We start from the raw sequence: 5,907 nt of genomic DNA on the forward strand, positions 1-5,907 counted from the left end.
GCCAGTGTCAGCCTGGCATCCTGAGGGCTGGGTGTCCCTCTTGTGCAGGGACAGAGGGTGGGAAGGGTGAGGAGCCACGAGGAGAAATGAGCTAACGAGGGTCGCCGTATACAGTTTTACTAGTTGAATCCTGAACAAGGGTGTTTGGCTGAGAGACAAGAGTAGGCTATACCCAGGGTAGAAAATACTTCATCATCCATGGGTCCTGACTTGGATTTGTGAGCCCTGACTGTCAGGTCCCTCCCTGTCAGGGAGACAGCAAAGCAGGGTTTTGATGAGAGTTTGGGGGGCTGGGTTCTCCATCCCAGGCTGCTGAGTGTCTTTGATCACCTTGTTTTCCTTTGTGAGTTCACCTCATGCTCGTCGAGTCTAAAGCTGGGCCTGGAACCCACGCTGGCCTGCATCAGGACCCTGGCCCTCTCGTCTACACAACCCAGAGGCACGAGGTGTGGCTTTGTAAAATGGGCTCCTGACGTCACGTGAGTCAGAGCAGCATGGGACTTTCTTCTTCCTCTAACTTTCTAAAAAGCCTGGGTATGAGGAAAGTTGGACCCACACAGTTCCTCCCCAGTTCATTAGGATGCTGGTCCTCCAGTAAGGACCTTTGTGCTGGGATCATGCTGGCATAAGGAACGGGCCCAGCTCAAGAACCGAAAAGCTTGCCCAGAGCCCAGGGTGAGCACAGGGCCAGCCACTGCTTGTCTGTCATGTAAAGCAATCCTGGTTCTCCCTTTCCACCCTGGGTGAGTTAGACCTGAATCCTCCAGGCTGAGGGCCTTCTGCTCACTGTTGCTTTCTTCAAAGACAGCTCAGCGTCTGTCTGTCTGTCCAGAGGTGTCCAACTCTGCAAGGTTGGAGGATACATGCAGGTCCCTGTCACCAGCATGGCCGGTTGAGGGCAGCAAACCCAGGCCCCCTGTAGGCCTGGCATTTTCTAAGGATGAGTAGAGAGCCAGGTGATCCCCTTACCTGTGTCCTTGTCTCCCCGCACAAGGCTTCGGCTGCGATAAACAACACACTTATGGCCACCACTGATTAAACGCTTATGAGGGGTCAGGCCCTGTCCTAAGGACTTTACTCGCATCACTTCTAGCCTGTAATATTTGAAACACTACCAGAAGAAAAGCGGTATCCTTGTTTAATGAAACGAGAGAGAGATGGCTCAGAGAGGTGCCGTGGTTCAGCCAGAGACATACAGGCATTAACCACAGAGCTGAGATTTGAACACGGATCTCTCTCCACCCCGACCTACTGGCCACATACTAACACTAGATCTATTCTCCACCCTCTTTCCGTTGAGGAAGAGGCTTGTGAAGGGAAATGGTAGACTATTGTCATCGAGTCGTTCTCCCATGTTAGTAGCGACAAAGTCACAAAGGTGGTGCCCCAGACAACGCCCTTTAGAGCTCCTTTCAAACCTGCTATGCAGAAGGAATTCCCTCATCTCAGCAACTGAGACAGCCAGCGGCGTAGGGCTAGAGTGTGACCTGCTGGGCACACGCGGAAGCGGGTGACGATGGCTGGGTACGTAGCTCAGCTGTCAGAATGTTTGCCCAACAGCAGGCATGAGGTCCTGAGCTTAGTCCCTAGCGCCACATAAATGGAGTTTAGTGGCACATGCCTGTAATCCCAGCACTCAAGCCGTGAGGCAGGAAGATTAGACGTTCAAGATCATCTTTAGTCTACATAGTGAGTTCAGAGCCATCCCTGTCTCTCTGACACGGTCTCAAAATTAAATAACAACAAACAGGTGGCGTGGATCTCACGTGAGGTTCCAGAAGGCAGCTTTCCCCCTGGCTCCCCCGGGTAACTGAGATCTGGGCCCCAAACACCCTGCTCCAGTCTGGGATAGCTGAGCTGGCTTATCCTGCCTTGTCTCCCTGATCCCACACTCTAGTTCTCTCTGCCATAGCTGCTGTTGGGACGTTCCCAAGGCACGTTGTTAGCCTCTGGCCTCTGCTTCTCCTCGTCCCTGGCACACTCTACCATCACAGAAATGCTGGAAGCTGATGACAGCACTCTAGGCCCAGCTTCTCCAAGGTCCCTGCTTAACGTCCAGGGAGGCGAGGAGGACAGAGGGCAGCTGGGAGCAAAGGAGCTGCTGACATCCACAATTGATGCTCAGACCGGTCATGCAGCATGCTCACCTCTAGTCACCCTGCCTGCCAGCCTAGCCTTGTGGGTACGCGGTTGTTCCTCAGGCTGACCTCCCTCCCAGAGTGAGTCTATTCCCTCTGGCTTCAGCCATTCGGAGCACAGTCTTCTAGGCCTCTCACTGTGGGCCCATCTCCTCAGCATGGTCTCTCGATTGCTCTAAAGACCCTTTGCTGACCACCTGTATGTCTGGAAGTGTCCACAGCCGAGGACAGGACAGGCAAGGTCTCTGCTGTCCTGGGAGAATCTGACGGGGAGCAAGCTAAGGGAAGGCAGGAGAGCAGCCCACTTTCGTCTCTCCAGTTCCCACCTGAAGCAGAACGTCTCTCTTCAGTCACACAGGCTGAGGCCGCTGAATGCAGCAGTACGGTGCCCGTGACTCTGTCACCTGCCGAAGTCACATATTCCCTGTCACGTGGTAGTTGTTGCAGACATTTCGAAAGATCATTGACACTTATCACCGCTTCGAAATTGTGGCAGTTAACGGAACTGCTTCGTGGTCTTCCTATCTGATGTGTTAGTGAGAAGGTGGATCTGGGACTGAATCTCATATTTGTTTTGCAAATATTTTGAAAACTGTGCTTCCATATAATCAGCTGCCTTTGCCAATCTGCATATTTTTTTTCCCTTTGCTTTGCGAGCATTATTGTGAGGGGGTCATAAGCTCCACATCGCCTTGCCTCAAGTGTGGGTCACCGCCTGTGTGACAAAGAAGACCGGGCTGAGATGGAATGCTCAGGACAGGACATCCTCTGGGGGAGGGGCACTGTGTCAACAACTCAAAGGTAGCCTCCAAAAAGGCAGCCCAGTCAAGTTCACAGAGGGCAAAGGTAGCCACAGGGACAAGGACCCTAGGCTAAGAGGGAGCTGAGAGCCCAGGGTGGCTGGAATAAAGTAAGTGTGCCAGAGACAGACAGACAGACAGACAGACAGACAGACAGAGACAGAGACAGAAACAGAGAGAGAGACAGAGAGAGAGAGAGACAGAGATAGGCAGAGAGAGAAAGAGAGAGAGAGAAGGTGGGGGGGGATGCAGGGAAAGCGTGGCTTCACCTTCTGAGTGAGGAGGGCTGCCATTGAGTAGGCTCACAACATCAGATCTGTGGGTTAGAAAGACCACCTTGGGGGCTGGGGATTTAGCTCAGTGGTAGAGCGCTTACCTAGGAAGCGCAAGGCCCTGGGTTCGGTCCCCAGCTCCGAAAAAAAGAACCAAAAAAAAAAAAAAAGAAAAGAAAGACCACCTTGGAGACCTAGGAAAATGGCTTGGTGGATTAGAGCACTTGCTGAGCAGGAACAAGGGCCTGCGTTCAAACTCCCCAGGAAGAGACAGGCACAGTCACATGTCTGTAACCCTAGCACCACAGGGAGGTGAAGACCGAAAGGAATGCTGGGGCCGGCTGGCTGCCAGCCTAGTTCCCGGTTCATAAAGGCCTTGTCTCAAAAGAATAAGATGGGGAGAGCGACAGATAGAGCAGGGCCGCAGCTGTCCACAGACACATCCTCCACATGTGTACTCAAACAAACAAAAGAGGAGAAAAGAGGATATTGGATATTGGCAAAGAAATGGGGGAGGGGCTGGGCGCAGCCAAGAAAGGAGAGGGAGAGCAGGAGCGAGGGGTCAGGCATTTGAGAAACTATGATGAGGGCACATCCTTCCTGCCCAGGAGACACGGGAGACTGGGCTTACACCAGTAGAAGGAGCTCCACGCCCCGCTCGGCCTGGCCCATGCCTGTCCCCGGCTGATTTGGCTGGGCTCTCGGTCCCCGGCCAGCTTGCTCCTCATTCTTCACCCGTGGCGGAGGCTGCCAGCTGTCTGCCTTGGTCCATTTCCCCCCTTCTCCTTGCATCCCAAGCTCGCCTGCAATGTAACATGGCCAGCTTAGAGGCCATATCTCCCAGCCTCCTTTGCGGTTAAGGGTTGCCATGGAGATCTAATTAGAAGTCATCGGGTGGGGCTTCCAGGAACAGGCTTTTTATAGGAGGCTGACTCAGTCTTTTGCCCCTCTTTTCCCTCTTTCTTCCTGGAACATGGGCAGGATGCTGAAGGCCTCTGTCTCCACGAGCCTTTTTGTCATGTCATAGGGAAAAGTGAAGGGAACGGGAACACCCTAGACCTAGATATCCTGAGGGAGTCCCCCTAGATGGGCTCCCCATGGTGGGGACAAAAACCTCTAAGGGCTTGAGCCATTGTGATTGGGTCTTGCCATTAACACTGGGATAGAATCTCTACTGGACACAGGCACAGATCCCATTTCTGTCATCTGAGCGATGACAGGCCCCTGGGACTTGATGTGCCAAATGCTGGGTCATCTGTCTTTCTCCGAAAGACCTCTCACACAGGTGAGAAGGGAGAACTGGTGGCATACGGTTGGTGTGTGGTCAGAAGATGAGAGAAGATAGTTGGGTGACTAAATGGGAACTGGGAACCTATCTACCTGTCTGCCACACACCTGCCTACCCATCACCCATCCGTTCACCATCTGCCCGTACAGACACCTCTCCATTTTTCCATCTATCCACCCACTCATCCATTTATCCCCCCACCTTCCCATCTCTCACTCATCCACTCATTTATGCTCTCACCTGTCTATGTAACCGCACGCCTACCAAGCATCCACCCACCCTCTCCCTCGCTGGTTCAAACATCATCTACTCACCCACCCATCTATCCAGCTGGGCCACCTGGCTTTTGTGTCAACTTGACACAACTTAGGGTCATTTGAGAAGAGGGAACCTCATTTGAGAAAATGTTGCATCAGGCCAGTGGGCAAGCCTGTAGGTAAGACTATGGTGTATTTTGTTTTTGTTGATGATAATGATGATGACTGGTATAGGAGGACCCAGATCATGGCAGGCTGAGCAAGCTATGAAGAGCAAGCCAGTAAGCAGCACCCCTCCATGGCCTCTGCATCAGCTCCTGCCTCCAGGTTTCTGCCCTAATTTCCTTTGATGACAGACTGTGATGTGGAACTGTAAACTGAAACAAATCCTTTCCCCCCCAAGTTGATTTTTGTCATGAAGTTTTATCATAGCAATGGAAACCCTAAGACACCATCCATCCATCCACCCATCCACCCACCCATCCATCCACCCACCCATTCACCCATCCATCCATCCATCCATCCATCCATCCATCCATCCATCCACTCATCCATCCACTCACCCGTCCATCCATCCACCCATCTACTCACCCATTTACCCACCCACCCATCTACCCACCCATCCATCCATCTACCCATCCACCCATCTACCCACCCATCCATCCATCCACCCATCTACCCATCTACCCACCCACCCACCCATACACCCACCCATCTACCCATCTACCCACCCACCCACCCATACACCCATACACATACACACCACACATACACACACACAGCACACACACACACACACACACACACACACACACACACACACACACACACCCATGAACTCACATATCTACCCTCCCAGACCTCCACCACTCTTCTATGCCTCTACTCTCCCAGTCTCTCTCTGGCTGTCTTTTACATGTCACTGTGTGCTATACCTGTGCTAGATACTGAGGCCTGAGGCCTGAGTTACGCATCTTATTTGATGTTCACTTGTGTTATGACAGACATTTCTGGAAGGAGGGAACTAAGTCTCCCCATGCAGACCAAGTGGATGCCATGAGAATACTCAGTCCCTTGAAGCTTCTGAGTCCTGTAGCGTGCGTATGTATTCACAAGCTAAACATTTTTAATTAAAAATATATGTACGTCTTG

At 52.3% G+C, this 5,907-nt stretch overlaps 2 long non-coding RNA genes across 2 annotated transcripts; one reads left to right on the forward strand and one right to left on the reverse strand.

Annotated features, from left to right (window-relative positions):
- Positions 1-1,121: 1,121 nt before the first annotated feature.
- On the reverse strand, positions 1,122-4,050 carry LOC134486205 (uncharacterized). Its single transcript, XR_015684824.1, has 2 exons — positions 3,842-4,050; positions 1,122-2,853 (listed from the first exon to the last, which is right to left on the reverse strand). It is a non-coding gene; the product is annotated as an uncharacterized LOC134486205 (long non-coding RNA).
- A 36-nt stretch (positions 4,051-4,086) lies between these two features.
- On the forward strand, positions 4,087-5,907 carry LOC134486204 (uncharacterized). Its single transcript, XR_015684823.1, has 2 exons — positions 4,087-4,495; positions 5,760-5,907. It is a non-coding gene; the product is annotated as an uncharacterized LOC134486204 (long non-coding RNA).

Source organism: Rattus norvegicus, chromosome 3 (assembly GCF_021556685.1).
Source record: "Rattus norvegicus strain SHRSP/BbbUtx chromosome 3, alternate assembly SHRSP_T2T, whole genome shotgun sequence".
Taxonomy (NCBI): domain Eukaryota; kingdom Metazoa; phylum Chordata; class Mammalia; order Rodentia; family Muridae; genus Rattus; species Rattus norvegicus.